This window comes from Pogoniulus pusillus, chromosome 6, assembly GCF_015220805.1.
Source record: "Pogoniulus pusillus isolate bPogPus1 chromosome 6, bPogPus1.pri, whole genome shotgun sequence".
Taxonomy (NCBI): Eukaryota; Metazoa; Chordata; class Aves; order Piciformes; family Lybiidae; genus Pogoniulus; species Pogoniulus pusillus.
Genome location: NC_087269.1, coordinates 35,940,049 through 35,961,551, shown reverse-complemented (window position 1 = coordinate 35,961,551; position 21,503 = coordinate 35,940,049). Strand labels below are relative to the sequence as shown.

Sequence of the window (21,503 nt, the reverse complement as noted above, 5' to 3'; positions counted from 1 at the left end):
CTTAGATATTCTAGCCACTTGATATCTGTAAAACTGAGGCACTGAAGAGAAAAACTAGGAACCTTTAATGGTCTTTAAAGCATTAACTAAATCTCCAGGCTCTTAACTGAGTGTGAAATATGTTTAAAATGTTTGAAGTCTGATGCTGGTATTTTAATAGCAGAAGTGACTGGCAATAACTATTTCAAGAGAGCACTGGAGCACTTAGCAGTCTGTGCTAACTTTGCTGTTGTATAGGGTTGGCTGCACTGCAGTGATGTTAGGAAGTTCTCATTTTCAGTTGATTGCTTATTATTTACAACCTGGTTTTGGTTTTCAAAGTAATCTTTAATGGCTGATCAAAGGACAAGAAATGTGGATCCATGATGTTAAAGTGGCTGCATATGAATAAAGTCTTCTCTGTGGCTTCTCAAGCCCATTTGCTTGATTGAAGTCAATGTGGGATATTGCAGAACTGGCAATTTTGTAACCTAAGTGACAGCACATAGTAAAAAAACCAGAAATTTTAAGTTGAGGAAAATCAGATTTTTTTCCCTTTTGATGTTTGAAAGGAAAGATGAATAGATTACATTCTCTTTTAACATCCATACTACAGAACTGTGAATTTACTTTTGCTTAGATTTTCTTGCATGTGCAATAGAGATAAATTTTTATCTTTCTAGCTGTGAGAAGAAAAAACAAAACAGGCTGTCTGATGATATTTTTTTCCACCTGTTTTGTCAAAAAAAATATTTTGCATGTATACATCTTTGCTATTGCTACACTGCTGTACTTGTAAATAAGTTATGATCACCAAAGGAGTATTTCCATTGCTAAGAAGATTAGAAATACCTTTCCTGCCAGATATAAATTATTCATTGCTTTTCATGTCATCTGAGCTTATGTAGAGAAACTTGTGTCTTTTCAGCTTTTATAATAGCTAACCAAAGTCTCCACGTGGGAATTGGTTTGTCTTTGAAATGTTGGCATCAGCTCTTTAATATCTCATTTTTTTCTGATTTTTTAACTCCAGTTCTTTTTGAGTTTGTGGTGCTGTTGGGAGGACCTGGACAGACTGGATAGGTGGGCAGAGGCCAATGGGATGACATTCAACAAGGCCAAGTGCAGGGTTCTACTCTTTGGCCACAACAACCCCAAGCAGAGTTACAGGCTGGGGACAGAGTGGCTGGAGAGCAGCCAGGAAGAAAAGGACCTGGGGGTACTGGTAGATAGTAGCTGAAGATGAGCCAGCAGTGTGCCCAGGTGGCCAAGAGAGCCAATGGCATCCTGGCCTGCATCAGGAACAGTGTGGCCAGTAGGACAAGGGAGGTTATTCTTCCCTTGTACTCAACACTGGTCAGGCCACACCTTGAGTACTGTGTCCAGTTCTGGGCTCCTCAATTCAAGAGAGATGTTGAGGTGCTGGAACATGTCCAGAGAAGGGCAACAAAGCTGGTGAGGGGCCTGGAGCACAAACCCTATGAGGAGAGGCTGAGGGAGCTGGGGTTGTTTAGCCTGGAGAAGAGGAGGCTCAGGGGTGACCTCGTTGCTGTCTACAACTACCTGAAGGGACATTGTCGCCAGGTGGGGGGTGGCCTCTTCTCCCAGGCAACCAGCAATAGAACAAGGGGACACAGTCTCAAGTTGTGCCGGGGAAAGTATAGGCTGGATGTTAGGAGGAAGTTCTTCCCAGAGAGAGTGATTGGCATTGGAATGGGCTGCCCAGGGAGGTGGTGGAGGCATTTTCCCTGGAGGTCTTCAAGACTGGATGAGGCACTTAGTGCCATGGTCTAGTTGAGTGGATAGGGCTGGATGCTAGGTTGGACTGGATGATCCTGGAGGTCTCTTCCAACCTGGTTGATTCTATGATTCTGTGATTTCTGTGGGATCTTTGTGTGTGTGCCATTTTTCTGTTTGGGTTTTGTTTTTTTAAACAGCTGAACTCAATATATAGTGTTACATGCAACACTCCATAGCATCTGCTTTGCTACAATATGTGTAGTAAAGAGTATCTTTCCACTATAAACTTCTGCTGCTTAAGGCAACAAGAACTTGAGACTTCTAGAGCTCACAGGCAATAAAGCATAGTAATATTCATAATAACTTATAAGAGAAAAGTGTCAATGGATCCAATGTAAAATGACTAGTTTCAAATAACAATGCCTGTAGCTCTAACAAACTTCTCAAAGCTTTTCTACACACCTTTTTACACTGCATATACTGAGCACATAATATCATAGAGTTATTTAGGTTCACAAAGACCATTAAGATCATTGAGTCCCAGCACTAACCTAACACTGCCAAATCCCCCACTAAACCATGTCCCTCAGCATCACATCTAAATGCTTTTTAAGGTGGAGTGATTCCACCACTTCCCTGGGCAGGCTGCTCCTGGGCTTGACAACCCTTTTGGTGAACAAAAGTTTCCAAGTGTCTAACCTAGAAAGTGAGATCTCCCCTGAGCTTGCTTTTCTTCAAACTAAACAACCCTGGTCCCCTCAGCCACTTCTTGTAAGATTTGTGCTCTAGACCACTAGACTAGAAACCCATTAATCCACTGACAACCAGGGATGGAGTTGACAAAGGCAAATGAGAAATACTAGGCTACACCAGCCCCGTAAGAAATTATACTGCTTCTGCAGGTGGCAAGAAACACACAATCAGTAATGCAGTAGGCATCTCATGTAAGATAGTATTGAAAGTGTCACAAAGACAGAGGATCTATTTTCAGCCTCGGATATTTGCCACAAGTCCTCATCTTTCTTACTACTCCTTCCCCATAATCTATTCATTTTCTCTTTTTCACAGAGATGATTTTCAGTGTTTTCTTGATGATGTACTTTCTGATTTTCTTAGTGGTAACTCACACAGTCTTTGACATTTTTCTCAGACTTGAAAATCTTGAGTTGTATTTAGTTATATTTTTTTTCTTTGTGTTTCAAATAATTCTGTATGCTGTAAAGTTCTCAGTAATCTGTGGCTTATGGTCATCAGATAACTAATGACATTTTGGCAAACCATTGGAATATTGCAGTTCCATAAGCATAGATGCCACCTATTCTCCAAATTAGTGGCCATCTGTGTAGGTTCAGATGTTGGACAGGCATTTATAGGAATGGTTTAGATTTAGGGTTTCATATCTTTATATAAAAACAACCAAAAACAACCAGGAAGAAGAAGCTATTGACTGCACAGACAAGGCCTAATATTAAAAATCTTACTAGTTTGGATAAAATAACACCTTCTAAAAGCTGATTTCAAAGCCTTTGTTTTTGGTGATGCTAAAATCAAAACAGATTTTCTGGCTTGATCCAAATCTCTTAGAATAAGGCATAAATACATTGTACAGCATTCTCCTGTGAATCAGGGTGGAACAACTTTGTGTGGATTATAACCTCATTCCAAGAGTTCATTCTTATAACATGATTAGTAGGGTGAATTAAGTTTGCTTCCCTATGTTGAAGCTTATGATTTATTTCAGTTTCAGCTTTGTGGAATAATAGAATTTTTCACTGCTGGTGCTTGTGTATAAATCTTTACAAACCCAAAGTTGCAACTGATACAGTCAGTGCTCATAGTCATTCATATTTATTTTACAAACAGCAAGGGGGTGTCAGACAGCATGCACTAAACAGGCACAGCGGAGGGGATTAAGTGATTACTTGGCTTTGGAAAATTGGACATGTATGCTTTAAAGGATCACTAATGTTTAAAGGAATGTGTTTTGACTGCAGAATACATTGCTCCCAACTCTTCCTGCTGAGCTGTCCATAAAATTCAAATATAGGAGCAATAAAGTGCATTGCAATAAAAACACTTAAGGCTGTCCCCTTTATGTACAGTGGACGTGGGTCACAATGACTGGAAAATTGAGTGCAGTGGAGAAAAGTTTATCTGTATAGCACAGGAAAAAATTCAGAACAGTTATTCATGCAGTTCCAAACTTGATATTAGTAATACTGCTATATGCAGCTGCTAATTAATACTCTGGGAATCAAAAGAGATAAGCCTGCAGTGTGAAGACACCACAGAATCATTTCAATCAGTTTATTAAAATTCTCACAGAAGTGAATACAAAACATTTAGGTGTGAAATACATTAAAATAATACCTTATTGAAGTAGGGTATTGGTCAAATCAACCTTCTGTTGTAGGTGTTTGAACACTGATATTAGAACTGAAAGAAATAGAAAAGGCTCTTGGCACACATCAGGCTTTGATGACTTGCACTTTATTTTCCTTACTGTTACTCTTCTCTGCTTCATAAACTGCTTCTATCAAGTGGGTCCATTTGTGGGACTTCTTAAATGACTGTTACAGCTATGTCTGTACTGGCTAGATCTTCCAGAAATACTCTTTGCAAGTGACTCTCCAAAGGTACTCATTCTCAGTCACATGGGAACAGACTCAGAATATTGCAAAGCATCAGCTATTGAAACATATTTTGCAGGTAGTTTGCCTAACCAAAACTGAGCTTAAAGTACAGGGTATAACATGCATCTTAGACCTTGTTTGTGAGATGTCATTTAAGTCACATAAGATATTGAAAAAGCTTTGGTATGGCTTACCCAACTTTTTTAGATGATACAGTGTTTTCTGCTGTTATTCGTAACTGATGATTAAGACTGGCAGACAGAGCTGAACAAAATGCTTGCTTAGTATTTGCTTGCTGTTTTACACACAAATGGAGCAAAGCAATGTTATTTAGACTGCAAATCAAATACTCAAAGGGTAGAAACTTCCGAAATTATGCTAACAATTTAGCCCCTTCTCTACTTGCAGGCTCATATTACACCTCAGTCATACCAGTTCTGTACAAGACATGTGCCTCATTGATTAAACAGGGAGATCATAAGCCACACTAGCCATGCTTTAGGACAGAACACAGTGTAAAGATTTAATGCTATTTAACCGTCAATAAGCTTGTAATCTTATATTGATTATGCTAATGCAATAGCATATTTTAAAGTCAGGCTTGCTCTGCTCCTACTTGTTTTGTGCTTTAAGTTGCAACTAAGAGATTTTTAAACTTATTTGATGGGTGACTTAAAACATTCTCAAGAAACTAACTGAAAAAAATAACACCACATGAGTCAAACTGTCAGCCTCTCAGGGTCCCAGCAGTGCACACAGTGGGGACCTTTGACTCTCCCTTGGAGGTGCATGTTCTCTGCATTGCTGAGATGTTGGTGTTGAGGGTTATGCTCTACCTGCAGCAGTTCCAAGAGGACTGAGGACACTACTCTTTGGCTTCACAGGTAATTGCTGGCACAGAGGGTGGAAGATCAGTTAAATTACAAGCTGAGAAGTGCCTCTGTCTGTGTTCTTCAAGCTTTAGAAACCCTCTGTATCATCCTGTTTCACAATGAATCCTTTTTGGCAGACTCATACTAGTCCTTTTTTCCTCATGATAACTGTGCAAGCCAGCCCCCCTAACATTTTTAAATGACACTTCTACTCTTCCTGCCCTTTTATATGTAGCCTTCAGACAGTCTTCTGAGCTTTTTGTCCAGACAATATGTTTTGGGGTTTTTTTCTGTCCTAACAGAGATATATTGACATTCTACTATTCAGGAAGATGGAAAAAAAGATGGCTGTGAAAGAAAGGAAAAGTTTCTTTTACATCTCTGTTCGACAAGGTAAGAATAAAAAGGCATTTCTTACAAAGTCAGCATTTTTTTCAACCTTTGTGATGTGGGGGTGGAGACAACCATTATTTTCCTCAGCTATGTTATATATGTCTGAGTGATTTCATCTGAATTTGTTAAAAGTTAGTCTGGGACAGATTTGTAGCTTAGGAAAGCTTTATGCAAAATCCTTATTTTTGAGAAATGTTGAGTAGTTATAAATTAACTGTAGATAAGACAGAAATGGGGGGGAGGAAATAGCATTAGAGGATACTGTTACCCAGTCTTGCTTACTGTGCTTTTGTAAGAGATGGAATTTGGTTTGCTGCAATATGCTTACTTGCATATTCATCACCTTTTACAATGTATGCAATTTAATGTCTTTTATATTTGTTATGCTGAAACTGGCACTAATTATCCAATAGTGTTAATATAAAACTTGGGTTTGTGATGTTATGGATTTTTTGGTGAGGTATTGTTGATAGCCCATGCCTAGACTAAATGCAGTCTTGTAGTCTACTACCACAGTCCTCAGGTATACCTTCATCTCCAAGGTGTGACTCAGCACTGTGCCAAAGCTGAGACATATGGTGCCACACACAGTTTGTTAGGAAGCTGGTGGTGACACCTCATCCTAGCTCCTGTCTCACCACGTCCAAATGGAGCTTGTTTGTCAATCACTGTGAAAATGTCCTGAACCTAGATTAAAAAAAAGAAATCAGATTTATAGTTAAAATAATAAAAAAAGAAGTCTTTCTAGCAAAAAAACCCCAAACCTTCAGCTATGAGCTTTTACAGAAAATGAAGCTTTATAGGTATATTATAATTGCTGGTATTTAATTTACTTGAAGGGCCATCATTACATTATATCACAGTTATTTTAAAGGAATGTATTTCAAGCTTCTTTAGTACACTTCCAGTTCTTCCATGCAAAGTTTAATTTACTAATAATATTTTTGGCTCTAGACTAATGTTATTTTACATAACAACATGTATCCTAATGCAGTGCAGAAATACATTTTTCCTCTCTGCTTAAGCAAATCTGAAGCTGTACATTAGCATGTTAAAATCTGCAATGCAATAAACAAACAAAAAATGTTTATCACTGACAATTACAGGACTAAAGTCATGACAAAGAGAGAAATGCACAGGAGAAGGTCTGGGATAAATAACCTGTGACATAATTTCACATAATTTAACCTATTTCCTTTGTTCATGATTAACTGGATAAGAAGCAATGTGCTCATATTTCTGAGCGGGTGAGAAATCATGTTATTTATTAGAAGCTATTTGTAGAAGAAAGCATGAATATAAGTTGCCTGGAAAAGCTGTACAATCTCTAGTATTTGAGATATTTAGGAACACATTAGACACAGAATGAATTATATTTAAGCAGCTGACAAGGGGATAGAATAAATAACCCCTGTTGTTTGTGACTGCAAACTGTGAAGTAAAATGAAATTATGTCTAATATTTTTAGTTTCATGTACAGAAATACAGGCAAAGATTTACATAACAGATGACAGGGCATTTCTTTGCAGTCCCAGGGAGACTTCTACTGAGCTGATTCCTGAAGAATAGTACAAATTTACAGAATAATTGAAGGGGCTCAGTAATGAACAAGAATCAAGATAAATGGGAAAAAATGTTAATAAAATACAGACTTTTTCTTTTCAAAATGAAAGTCTGTGTTTTACTCCCTTAACTCTGCTAAACTCCATTGAAAATCTCTGATCCTGACACTGTTTAATAATAGGCTCACCTAAACTGTCTGAAGATAGGAAAAGTAAAAAATAACATTACAGAATAGGTTTTCTCCATTTTAAAGGGTAGTTAATTTGGTAAGAAGCAGTTAGGGTGTCTGCTGGACTCCCGCTCTGGTTAGACACCGTCTTTGTGGTACCTATTCTCTAAGTATCATCTGCTGAAACCACAGTCCATGATCACTGAAATTTAAAATTGGGGAAAGACAGAAACTGAGAATGATTGAAGACATAACATTTTACAGTTGAGAGTTGTGAAAGTTTCCTTTTCAAAATGCTGCCTACAGATCAAGTGCCTAATATCGTTTAGCAGATACATCTCAGACGCTTAGGACTGCCTAGTAGTGGAGTAGAAAAGGAATGGTGTCCTATTTGCATATAGGTAGTGTAACTTCAAATATTCTAAAATCAAGACAAACTGTAATTTTCTTTGCTGGTCACAACACAACTGAGATTCACACACTGCCGTCAGTCAAAACCTTCTCACCACCTTCTCTCTGACAATGACTTCACCTTAAACCACAAAGCTCCATCCCAACAGTTCTGAGATATTTAAGTTTACTAGAAAGCACGTGCTCATAACTCCATATTCATAGAATCATAGAATCAACCAGGTTGGACGAGACCTCCAAGATCATCCAGGCCAACCTAGCAGTCAGCCCTATCCAGTCAACTAGACCATGGCACCAAGTGCCTCATCCAGTCTTTGCTTGAACACCTCCAGGGACTGTGCCTCCACCACCTCCCTGGGCAGCCCATTCCAATGGCAAATCACTCTCTCTGTGAAGAACTTCCTCCTAACACCCAGCCTATACTTCCCCCAGCACAACTTGAGACTGTGTCCCCTTGTTCTCTTGCTGGTTGTCTGGCAGAAGAGGCCAACCCCCACCTGGCTACAGCCTCCCTTCAGGTAGTTGTAGACAGCAACAAGGTCACCCCTGAGCCTCCTCTTCTCCAGGCTAAACAGCCCCAGCTCCCTCAGCCTTTCCTCATAGGGTTTGTGTTCCAGGCCCCTCACCAGCCCTGTTGGCCTTCTCTGGACATGTTCCAGCACCTCAACAGCTCTTAGGGACAGAAATTAAAGCACTGTGAAACAAACGTGAATGTGACTTACTAGCCTCATGATAGTAATCCATTATTTTGCTTTACTGTTTCTCTAGGAACAGTTTGTGGTTTCATCCCCCCAAAGTGTGCTTTAAATAACTCAATGAGTGGGGTTTTTTTTCAGTTTTAAAGACAAGGTGCAAGAAAAATAGAATATCTAATTCATATTATTTTTACAGCTTGTGTCTCAGACAAATTAATATGGAGCTTCTGATATGAGCTTGTTGAAAAGAAGCTGCTACCAACTGGACATGATCTGGTAATTACTTTTTTCCCTCACAGAACTGGAACATTTTCCATACCAAATAATGTGGTAAAGGAGGTATTATGTGACTGAAATATATGTCATTTGGAGTTAGCTAAATATATTTATACTGGCTGCAGCAACCTCAGGGTTTATGGGTTTGATGTTCTATACTAGATTATCCTCAGCATTTCAGCTCTTTAAAGATAAATCCTTAAACAATGCAGCCATATCCACACCTTTTTATTCCTAAGTTTGGCAAAGGCCTTTATGACGTTAATGAAAATGTTGTTTGTCCATTCAAATGTTTTGTCAGGGCCATTATGCTCATGAAAACTTCAAGGACCTTCTTTACCTGGAAAGGAAATGTATTTTCCTGCTCCATACCTTCCTTTTGCATAATGTCCCTGAAGGACACCTGAAGGCAATGCCACCTATTTAAGAGTGTGGCAGTTTTGGCCCATAGATTCACGTTAACTTTAAGACATTGTTGTGTATAAGGCAAAATCTGTGCAAGAGCAGCATTAACGATGTGGCTCTAAAGTAAGGCTGTAAGAACCTGCAATGTGCAGAGGTTTTCATTGCATGATCACGTAGCTGGTGGTCAGAACTCAGGTATGGAATATTTTGACAGACAGAAATGATGTGTATCCAGGAGTCTTTTCTTCCTACTACTTATATTTTTATTACATATAAATGAAAGGTAGTTTTGACTTCAATACAAATTAAATTAGTTGCTATTATATTGATTTCAACTGGGCTATTAGCAACAAGCAATTATATTAAGTAGGAATTAAAAAGGTGTATTACTGGACATTTTAATTCACAAATGGCCTGGTTAAGAATTCCTTACAATGAAACAGCTCAGGTTAGGTTTCAGAGGAAACTGTTCCTGAGCAACAGCACTCCAGCATGTAGCCAGATATGATGAAGCTTGGCAAAAGTATTCATATCCTGTGTTTTGGAGAAATGACAATCTAAATGGAGATGTTTTGGGCAAGAGGTCTTACAGATATTTAAAAAATTACAGAGAATGGTCTGAGGATATCTGAGTCATAGTAATGGGAAGAAGTTAATTGAAATACAGTAGAAGCTTGAAGAGATTGCATTAAGACCGGGATGCAGCAACACTTTTTCAGTCAGGTGGATAGCACACTTACTTTGTGGTCATTCTGACCATTTAAATTCCTTTAAGTGTAGTCCAAAGCAGAAAAGAGGAAAACAACAACAACAAAATCCAAACAAAACAAACAAAAAACCCAAACAAAACCAACCAACCAAACAACCCCCAAAACAAACAAATAAAAAACCCAAACCTCCAAACATCATAAAGTTTCCTGTGGAGTTCATGTCAGAACTTCTATACACTCCATCTTCTGCCTCTTTTCCAGAGACATGTCACATCACTTTCTTGAAATACTCAAATCTTTCACCCTCTGCTGCCAGCTTACCCAATTGTTCAATCAAGCTGCTATTTCTGCTGTCAGTTAGCCTAGATAAAACAGCAAGAGTTGGTTGTGAGAATATTAATAAGGTATGGTTTCTGGCTGCAAAAGAAGAGGCATGAACTCTCATCTTGGTGGCACCATGCAGAGTTAGTTTGTGTAGGTATTTTTTAAAAGGAAGATTTAATACATTACAAATAAAACCAATGGGAAAAGATGAGAAAGGAGTAATACAAGAGCATCTCAACAAAGGTAAATATATATATACATTTCTGTTAAAGGTAAAAGACATACTAGTTCATTCCAGCTAAGCATCTAACCCTATCTCTGGAGCTGTTTCCTGACACCATTTGTATCTGTTTAATTTCAAGGGCATAAAAATCTGGTTTAGATCACTGTGTAATGAAGGGGTAATTAATTAATGTGAGATGATATTTTCCTAAATTAAAGTGGTTTTATTAATTTTGCTATTCAGAACCCTCACCACCCCGACCACCAATTTTAATAATAATGGGTTCTTTGCATGATCATGGAAACTTTATACAGATAATAACATAGGATGTAGAAATAACTTGCAAAAATGTATAAACATTAATTGAACTGGAAGAGAGTGTTTGTGCAGCCAAATACCACTTGCAGTCAATATATCGCTTGCCCACTAGATGGACTCAAGGAGCTCCTTTCTGATTATGGCAGAAGGCAATAGCAGAATCAAAAGAGGCTTTAGGTATTTACTCACACACTATTATCTCCCAACTTGCAGGGCTAGCTACAACTTCAGACAGTACCCAAACACTTTCAGGGAATTCTTTTACTGTCTTTTCAACCACTGAGACTTCTGATTCTTCACAGGCTTCTGGGGAAAGGAGGCAGACCATATCTGACCTTTTCCTCTGTTTCATCTGGATAATCTGTGCATCCAGGTCTTTCTGTCTTGGCAGAAGACTTTCAGGTGTAGGCAGGATGTCTTGCAATACACAGCCTCAGCACGATGTCACACTGGCTGTGCAGGCCGATCATGTGGAGGCATTTAGAGCCTGTTCCTGGTAAACTCGAGGCAGGCAGGTTCCAGGCAAACAAATCCCAAATATCAGGGTTTGTTACTTTGTGACAGGGCTAGCTTATAGCTTAGCATGGTGCGGCAATATGCAGTGAGGCAGTAAGCAATAGCAGCAGGCAATAGCAGGCATGAATACAATGTCAGAGCACATTGTGTTTACCTGCTTATCTCCTTTTATCAATGTAGCCGAGATTAATGGGCCTTTGGACATGGAATAGCCAATCAGAATGGCAGTTATCCAAGCTTGACCATCTAAGGTGAAGTCATAGGCTTGCTTTACACAAATTTGGGAAAAGCATAGGCCTTGCACAAGGCAGGCACAAGCTAAGCATGTGCACCTTGTTTACCACAGGATGTAAAGTCTTGGCAGGCCAGAGTCCTTAGAATCAGGGGCTCCAGGTGCTTTGTCTTCTTTCCTGCGGTTGCTTCTCCCCAAAACAGAAGGAGAGAGAGCTGAAAAACACATCTGGGCAAGCCAGGACACACACAAGCCCATTTTTGGCCCATCAGGCCTACCACAAAACCCTAGGAAAGTTTCAGAACTATAAAGAGCATAAGCAAGAAATGTCTAATAGGATAATCTAAGGATATGGAAGGTTTTCTAAATTATGTCTGTGCATGCTGTACTCATGTAAATGCTTCAGTGTGTTGCTGGTTCTGGGTCTCTCTCCTCACATGCCTTCCATGGGAACAGTAGGTGAAGAACACCTCAGGCAGAACAAGGCTAAAAAGCCTGCCTACTTCCTTTCTTGTTTTCTGCACTGGGGAGATGTTCCTGAGGCTGGGGATTTAGCACAATTGCTTGTTTTCAAGATTTTCTTTTCAGTATGTTGAAAATCTAAATCACAAAAAGTTTGCATATGTTACAAGCTGTAATGCAGTTGTTTAGATGTATCTTGTGAGTCATTTCATGTAATCAGAGGTGATGATTCACTGAGCACATTTAAAATATTCATTGACATATCTTTTAGAAGGTATCCCAAGGATTCAGGAAGCTGTCTTTAGCAAACATTAGCAAACAGGTTTTGGCACTTAAGCACATTATTAATGCATGATTTAGTTGTTTTCTTAGTATTACAAAAAATATTTTCCATTCTTTAGAGAATACCTGGAAATGGTATCCTCTTTCATCTCTTGTATACCACCCAAATATCTAAACTTGTTGAATAGCAGAGGTTGGCTTTCTAACAAGAGAAAGAGCGCAGTACTTGGCATGTGTAAAAATATTCCAATATGAGCCTCAACATTTTTAATCATATCTAACAGCTTATGTTGATATAAAATTTTGGGACAAGTGGATCGTTTTTATTACCTCACTATGGTTTTGTATTAGAAACAGTAAGAAAAAACCTGCAATTGAATAAGGTTTGCTTGTCTTTTGCATTGATTTTTCCTACAGGTATAAAATTGTGTTACTCTGTTTATGTTCTAAAGAGCACTATAAATGAGTGTTCAGAGGCCAAGAGCTGAATATGCATAGTTTAGTCTGTGTCTTCCAAAGTAACCTTCATTTGCGCTTGCGTTACTTTCTACTTTTGAATAATCTTCCATGTTTTCATACCTGTGGTTAATAATAACATTCTGTGATGTGGGAAGTAGATAGAAACAAAGTCTCACAGACCTTTCCCTGCTTTAGAAGAGTGTTGCATAGGAAGATAAGGTAGATAGGAGATTAGGTTTAATTAACCAATACAGAGAAAAATAAAATTGCTGTTAAGTACTGCTCTCAATTGACAAGAAAAAAGACATGAAACATTCTCACCTTTAGACAGTATTTTCCTCAAGACAGATATGAAAGGAAAAGGAAAATGGAACTGCATCCTAAAATCTCACTGGAGTAAAGCAGTGTGTTAACTTTAGGCTCCTGGTCCTCTGAATATTAATTGCTGAATATATACCACACATTTCAGTTCCCTGTAAAGAAGGGTACAAGATAGAATAACTCAGAAACAGCACACAAAGAAACTAGTCTGCAATAACCAAAAGCCTCTACATATATTGCTGGAGCCGAAGTAAGTATTTGTTCAAGTTGTATTTGGTTAGGGTAAAAGCCTGCGACTGTGCAGAATTCCTCTCAGTTTGTCAGAGAAAAATAGGAAGGAAAGGAAGGAAAGGAAGGAAGGAAGGAAGGAAGGAAGGAAAGGAAGGAAGGAAGGAAGGAAGGAAGGAAGGAAGGAAGGAAGGAAGGAAGGAAGGAAGGAAGGAAGGAAGGAAGGAAGGAAGGAAGGAAGGAAGGAAGGAAGGAAGGAAGGAAAGAAGGAAGGGAGGGAGGGAGGGAGGGAGGGAGGGAGGGAGGGAGGGAGGGAGGGAGGGAGGGAGGGAGGGAGGGAGGGAGGGAGGGGGGGGGGGAGGGAGGGAGGGAGGGGGGGAAGGGAGGGAGGGAAGGGAGGGAGGGGGGGGAGGAAGGAAAGGAAAGGAAGGAAGGAAGGAAGGAAGGAAGGAAGGAAGGAAGGAAGGAAGGAAGGAAGGAAGGAAGGAAGGAAGGAAGGAAGGAAGGAAGGAAGGAAGGAAGGAAGGAAGGAAGGAAGGAAGGAAGGAAGGGTAATGGGAAAGTCAGTTCTGTAATCTGGGGACTACTAATGCATAAACCCTCTGACCGCTATTAGTCATCCATAAAATTAACAGTGAACTTGTCAGCTCTCACAGTGTGAAAATGTTTGAGCATGGGTGGGAGCAGAAATGTCCAGAGAGCTTTTAATGCATATGCAAAGTCTTTAAAGACAGAAATGTTTGAATCTAGGCATCCTGAAGTCATGAAGCTACTCATTTAGATTTGAGGGGACAGGGAAGAGGCAGATAATGATTCTACTTTCTGATCAGAAGAACCTTTGTAGCCCTTAAATCCTTTCTAAATCATCACAGGGGTCTGGCCCATTCTCTTTTAGTGTTATTATGTGCTTGATGGCCATAAAATATTGGAAGGAAATTGGATGTGATAATGTCATAAAGAGTCTATAAATAGCATTACAGCCTTCATTATGACTCCAGTTGTGCTATAATTACCTGTGCTCCATGTTGAGCAGAGCATGAGTGAAATGAATGGGCTGCTGGGAGAGGCATTCAGGCACAGGGACAATGCAATCAGCGGCTACCTAGCTACCATGTAATATGAAACAAATGTATGGGACATCCATACATCCTCACCACCTATTTACAGGTGCATTTGCAGAAGGACCCAAAGAAAGCTCCATCATGTAAAAATGCTTGAGTGGTATTTGTCCTGTTGCAAGCCATCAGATGCTTGGCCATTAAGTTTCAGATTTTACCAAAATCTCTTTGTGCACCTAGGATGGCCAAGTAATTTAAGTCATATATTCTTTGAATCCACTATCCTGTCCATTTAGAGATTTAGGGATTTTTTTTTTCAACTGGAATAATTAAATTCTAGTTTTATTTCCCCACAGTCTTTTTCTTTCTTTCTTCTACAGATATTTGTACTCACAAATCACTAGCACCTAAAACTGCTGCACTTGATTTGTGATAGTATCATCCAAAATTTGGTCAAACATTATGTAACCATTTCAGTATTTTTAAATGCTCTGCACAGTAAGACAGATGCTGGATTTTTTTTGCTTGGTTCTAAGGTACAGAGAGCCCTTGTTGTGAGCTGTATAGTGTGACCAGCCATGTCTTCTGTACATCATGTATGGCCACATATAACACCCTATAGCTCTGGCAGGAGCCTATGATTTGAGACATACAGAAAGGGTGACAGGCACTAAAGAGATTACATGCTATTTAAATCCCAAATTCTTTGGAATTTTTTAGGCTAAAATTACAAACAGGACAGGTAAAGGATTTCAAATGGCTAACACAGGCTAGAAAAGCCCAAAGCTGCTGCAGGTAGCATTTGAAGAGCTGATCAGTTTCTTAACAACGCTTAAAGGATCTAAATAATTACAAGTGTAGGTGAATTCTTTTAAAACCATAGTCTAGGCCATAAAAACTGGCCATACTTTGAATATGAAAGCTCACTAAGTGTATGTAACTCGTACAACGGTCTTCCAAAATGGTTTAACTGCATATTAGAGTCATGATTTATACGCAGGAAGTGTGGTGTAAGATGCAATGGAATACACAAGCCAACAGTGGAAAGCAGTTGTGTCATTATTGTTATAAATTGAGAATGACTCAAAATCAAAGTGTCCAGATTACAAATTTATTCAATTAGGCAAGTAGAATATGAGCAAAGGTACAGCGCTGGACGACAGGGGAGTCACCGCTCCGCCAACTGCCGTGACAAGTCTCTTAATTAGCCTATAATTATACTGTGTTGTCTGCGTTGTTCCACCCTGCAAATTACATAAATCCATCCTTTCTGCGCATGTTCCTTCTTTTGGGTTAGGGTCTTCCTTCCCTTCTGGTGGTCGTTGAGGATGAAGTAAGCAGTCCTCCTCAGGTGTCCTCTGGTTAACCCGTCTCCAAATATGGACTTCCTTTGGCTGGTTAATGTCCCGAATCCCACTTCTCAAAATTAAAGCTTAGTCCTTGGAACATGACTGATTAATGTCCGAGTCCCACATGTGGCATGTTCTCTCTTATCTCAAAATTAAGGATGCACCTAAAGCTTAGTCCTTGGAATATGACTGATTAATGTCCCGAGTCCCACATGTGGCATGTTCTCTCTTATCTCAAAATTAAGGATGTACCTAAAGTTTTAGTCTTTGAAATACTTAGCAATTAGCTAGCTTATTCTTTGCACATTACCATCTATAGCATGACCTCTAGGTTAGGCATATCTCCTGATTTGCAACAGCTGTATATACACTGCCGTTTGCAGCTAAGCATGCTTAACATTCTATTAAAATGTTTATTTATTGAATAATTACAATTACCTATTACAATTCTATTAAAATGTTTCTTTATTAAGCAACTACAATCACCTATTACATTATCACCGTGAATAAAACAACTGAGCAGAGGCTGTTGCTGTTTCTCCACTGGTTTGTTACCAGCTCAGCCTTTGTAGCTGCAAAGGGGGTGAAAAGCACTGCTCATGGCTGTGTTCCACTGTGGGTCTGTGACAGCTACATGCACACAGATGTGACCCCCATTTTCAACATGCGGTCTTTCTGCGTCGCCCACGTAGGATTCCTGCAGCACTGGCACCGTGTGTACCCTTGAGCAGAAACCTTTTACCCGTACTCGCTGTGCCAGCAAAGGGCACGAGGTGCCAGCTGTCCGCGGCGCTGCTGTGGCGGCGGCGGGCGGCAAAGGGCGGCAGGTGGGCACCACCCGTCAGAGCGCCACCTTCCGCTCCTCTTCTGCGCCGCAGCCCGGCGCTCGCCCCCCGCCGCAGCTGGGTTTGGGAGCGGCCGTTACCGGCTGTGGCACGCGCCTTTCCGCGGCACCTGTGCCCGGCGTTCGAGAAGGTTCTGAGCAGCCCGAGCTGCCCGCGCTCCTGCCAGCTCCTGCTGCGCTCCGGTCGGCAGGAAAGCAGCAGGAGGGGCATTTCCCCTGTTATCGTTGTGTTTTAACTAAAGGACGCCTGAATCTGCACACCCTGGGAGACGGTGGCTGAAGAAAGAAGTAAGTCTCATTTAAAAGATAACCTATTTTCCTCTTTGCCTTTTTGTTCTAACCTAGCAGAGAGTTCTTGAGGCAGAAGGGGTAACATAGCTTATAATTCACCTGTTGGTCAGACTTGTTCTCATTTTGGAACCGGGGCTCACGTTGCTTGGTGTAGCTCAGTGTATAAACTGTTTTGAAAGTGTTCCAGGCTAAGATGATGACTGAGACAGAGTTAAGTTGTTAGAGGGATAGGTCCTGCTCCTCAGCAGCTCCTTTTTGTGAGGGAGAAAAGGAATTTCTTTCGGTATTTGGAGGCAGTGGAGATAAACGGAGAGGGATGGAATCAATCCAGGGAAAAACACTTGATGTTTTTGTAGAGGATGCCATTAACAACAATGATTAAAGCACTTAATTTTGTAACATTGTCAAAAGATTGTTACGCCTTTGGCTTGCATAAAGTTCTCTTCTTCAGTGCTGCACAGTAGCTCTACAGGTACACAGTTGCAATGTTATAAAACTCTGTGTGAATTTCCTTATTGTTTAGACTTAAAAAGAAAGATCCTGCATATTCCAAATGAAGAGAGATTGTGCTTCACATGGGTTGTGTTCCATGGTACTGAACAGAAATTTGTGGTTCGATTTGAAGTCCACTTTTGTGTACTGTTTGAGCACTTGAGTTGTTTCTCTTGTTCTCCCTCATCTTTAACGCCGAATGTGCTATCAGCTGAATAAAATACGGACAAAAGTCTGTGAAGGTTTACCTGATCGTGTGGATGTAAAGCCGTTACTAGAAAACGTATCGGACTGGCTTGCTTACACAAGCTGTTAATGTTACACAGTCATTGTGCTAGGCTACTTTGAATTTTAAGTATGAGGAGAAAGTATGTTTGGGAGAAACTTACTTATTTTTCAACTGGTATTTAGAAATGGGTTTATGTATTTTGAGACGTTTTTGAATTAAAGGATATAAAGGTTGCATAATCAGGTTCCATTTATATGTCTGACAGACTCAGGGTGGTTGTGCATGACTCTTGCTGTTAGCAACCTAGAGTACAAAAATTCTTTCTTTGATTCTTCTCTCACCTGTCATGTTTAGATAAAAATCTCTTCTACTGTGGCCCAGTATCAGAAATGAAGGATATATGTAAGAAAAATACTTTTCCCATAATTTTCAAAGCACAGCTTTGAAAGCTTTTTGAAACTGTGTTTCTCCCAAATAATATGCAGTAATCTTGGGATAATAAGTGGTGATTACTGTAGTTTGTGTTATTAGCATTAAGTTTGGGTGATTAAAAATGTATATTCAAACAAAAACGCTTAAGACTGGGAGTTGAAACAGCTTACTGTGTCAATAGCTCTGGTACAGTGGTTTAATGTTTTAGCAGTCCTGGAATGTTTCAGAAGTAATACTGAGTAGTCTGGTTGCATTCTCTGCTATACCTCCTGTGTATTTTTAGTGTGATATTAAAAGAATCATCTCTACATGCCTGGTTTTCCTGTGTAAGGGTTCATCATTGTCTCAATACATGAAGGCAGTCTTAAGAGGTACATAAATGCCTTTTCAGCCTTTGAAACAGAAGGTAGGGCTGAGTTAAAAACTAAATAAACTTTATTAGTTTCTGATTATTTGCAGGATGCTTATACCATTGAAGTCTATAGTTGTTTTTAAGGAAGTGGTATACTACTAATTAGATTTCTTAAACTTACCATGTGCTTACTACTCAGTAGGCACTGTGAGAGACTCTATTGTGGTATGTTATGTTATATTCAGAGCAGCATAACAACTCTGCTGTATCTGAAGAATCCAGGACTTTATTAAAGATGATTTATAATGTCTTTAACAATGATGGAACTTATTTGACAATAGGAATAATACATCAGGGATTAATTCCTTAATATACTCTGAAATTCTGATTTTTCTTTAGTAGATTCTTTTATTCTGATAGATTAATATAAGTATCACTCTTATGATTTTAATCTATTTCTTTTCCAACTTACTCATGATAAAATACTTCTGGTTTCTTTTCTTTTTCTCTGTCCTAAAGCATTAAAAAGTAACTTTCTTTTTTCTCTCACCTGCATTACAAGTCAGCTGAATTAATTTGGTGGCTCATTTTTTAAATTAATGGGCTTGTGTTTTGTTTCTTCTTTTATTTTTTTAATTTAAAAAGTTACTGATACTGTTTGGAATTATTTGGTATAACCATTTGATGTGATATGGGATAATTTTGTATTACATCTGCAGAAGAAATTAAATTACAGTTAAGTAATAGCTACAAGTTCATTGACTATATAATATGTGGGTTATTTTAATGATTGTGCATTTACGTGTTCTAGCTTTCTCATGAGTTCACAGGCAGTGAAGTTACCGTGAAATTAGTATAAGCTTATCAGAAGTAGTCTGGGAGACAGTTTTAGTCATTTAAAAATGAAGATATAAGAAATAAGATACTTGTATATTGGAACATGTTTAAGCACCTTTTGATACTGTTTTCTGTAGATTGTGATTCACACTGGAAAGCACTTGATGAAGCATTAAGTGTTTTACAAAGATGAGTTTCCCAGTAAGCATAGGACTCAAACCATCTTGGGGAAATTGTAATCTTCAAAATGTATCATGTCATTGAATATATTTTTTATTAGTGGCTTACTCTTGTTGGTTCAAGGTGCTGTGAATCTTTAGGCTGCTGTTACTAATTAATTGATGTTACTCTGATAGCAGAAGTAAATCATAGCAGCTCACAATGTTCCATAGCAAATGTCACTTACATAAGAGGTGCTTCCTCTGCTTCTCTGTGCTGCTTCTTCTCATGCCACTACATCTTTGGTGGCATGGTTCAAAGTGTTCTGCATAAAACAAGTCAAGAAGAAGGTTTTAATAACAATGGCTTCTGTTTTGGTTTTATAGAATGTTACTTTGCTATCCTCAGCTTCTCTTAGGTGTTTCTTGAAGTTGCGATCAGTGTGATAACACCCAAAAAAGTAGGTTTTTTGTCTCACAAGAATTTTTAGTGCTCCAAAAAGGTTAAGTTGGGGTGGGGTTTTTGTGCATGGTTTTTGTTGTGTGGGTGTGTGTTGGTTGGTTGCTTTTGTTTTTCTAGATGTTTTTCTGGCCTTAAGGAGTGTTAGGATATTATCTATATTGGATAAAGCAAAGTCCAGCTGGAAGCTTATGGCCCCCAGGGATCAGTACTTGGTCCGGTTTTGTCCAGTGTCTCCATCAATGATCTGTCTAAGGGGATTGAATGTACCCTCAGCAAGTTCAGTGATGATATGAAACAAGGATGGGGGGAAGGTGATGGCTGACACCCCATCAGTCTGTGCTGACATATAATGAGACACACTGCAGAGCTGGATGAAGGTGAACCTCATGAAGTTGAATAAGGACAAGTGCAGAGTCCTGCATCTGGGAAGGACCAATACCAGGGACTAGGGGTGGTTCTGGCAGCTTTTTGGAGAAAGACCTTGGAGTCTTAGTAGACAGCAAGTTATCCATGGAACAGCAATGTGCCCTCGTGGACAAGGTGGTGTCATGGAAGGCCAAAAATAGGCCTGATACGTGTCCTGGCTTGTCCAGGCATGATTTTCCCTTCCCCTTCTGGAGTGGGAAGCAATGTGGGAAAAAAAGACAAAAGACTTGGAGCCACTGCTCCTGTATGTACCTTGTATATCACTTTTGCCTCATGCATGCCTTGTGCTTTCCTGAATTTGGGTAAAGCAAGGCCCTGGTTTTACCTAATACTGTTAGTTTCAGCAAAGTGCCATTCTAATTGGTCAATCTCCATTGTCCAGTGGAGCAATCCAGACTTGGGCAATTGATAAATATGGCCAGAAGTTGTAAACAACTTGCCATGCCTCATCTTGCCTTGCTATGCCATGCTGCTTCACCATGCTTTGCCTTGGGGACCAGAAAGGCTTGCTGCTTCAAGTTGTCTACCTGAAAACTTTGCCTTGCCTCAGTTTACCAGGGGAGAGACATTAAGTTACTTCCTGCCATAGCAAGAGTCTTTACCAAAAGCTCCTCAAGATGGCCAGACTTAATGTGAATGACCTCGCTGGCAGGTAACAACAGCCTAGACAGTACAGAAGGGGTTTACCAGGAGAGCCAAGTGCTCCCAAGCAAGCTGTATTACTGCTACTATGGCAGGCACAGCTATTGAAAGTGATAAGCTGCTCCTAGCTGGAGAGCCCACTTACAGAGACCTCGCCACAGCCTGTGGAGAGCAAGTTACTGACACACAGTAAGACATTTGTGCTTGCCTGCACACCTGCAAACCTCTGTGCCCAGGTCCAGAGCCCTAGGAGGATGCTGTGTGCCAGAGGAGGGCAGACCAGGTCAGAAGACTGTGCAAGCCCCAGCACCCTGCTGGAGTCTTGGGGAAACTCCAAAGCTTCCAGTGGTTATACAACCGACAGCAACCACTCCAAGTGTTCTGGGTACTATCTGGGACTACAATGCAGCCCTGGAAATCTGGAGATACTAATTTGTGAGAAAATATTCCAGAAAGCCTCTTTGTAATTGAACCTCTTTGCATTGGTTCTGTTGCCTCTGTAACTGTAACCAACTGTATACCCTCTGCCTTAGCAGAAAGGATCCCCTCGAATCCCCCTAGAGGACAAGCGGCATATTTCATCACAAGAAGTTGTTTCCAAAAGCTTATTCTTTATGTATTTGCTGGTTTTGCTGAATTGTTTGAAATTCTTTGGTACTGCCCTATGCCCTGCACATATTCTGTAATCTATTTGCACAACCAAGCATAAAGGCACTCTA

General features: G+C 39.8%; 1 long non-coding RNA gene across 1 annotated transcript in view; it reads left to right on the top strand.

Annotated features, from left to right (window-relative positions):
* The window catches only part of LOC135176285 (uncharacterized), a 79,833-nt gene extending 71,042 nt beyond the window's left edge, over positions 1 to 8,791 (top strand). Inside the window, exons 2-3 of the long non-coding RNA XR_010302600.1 lie at positions 5,527 to 5,617; positions 8,652 to 8,791. This is a non-coding gene — a long non-coding RNA (uncharacterized LOC135176285). The remainder of the gene's footprint in view (positions 1 to 5,526; positions 5,618 to 8,651) is intronic.
* Positions 8,792 to 21,503: the final 12,712 nt, after the last annotated feature.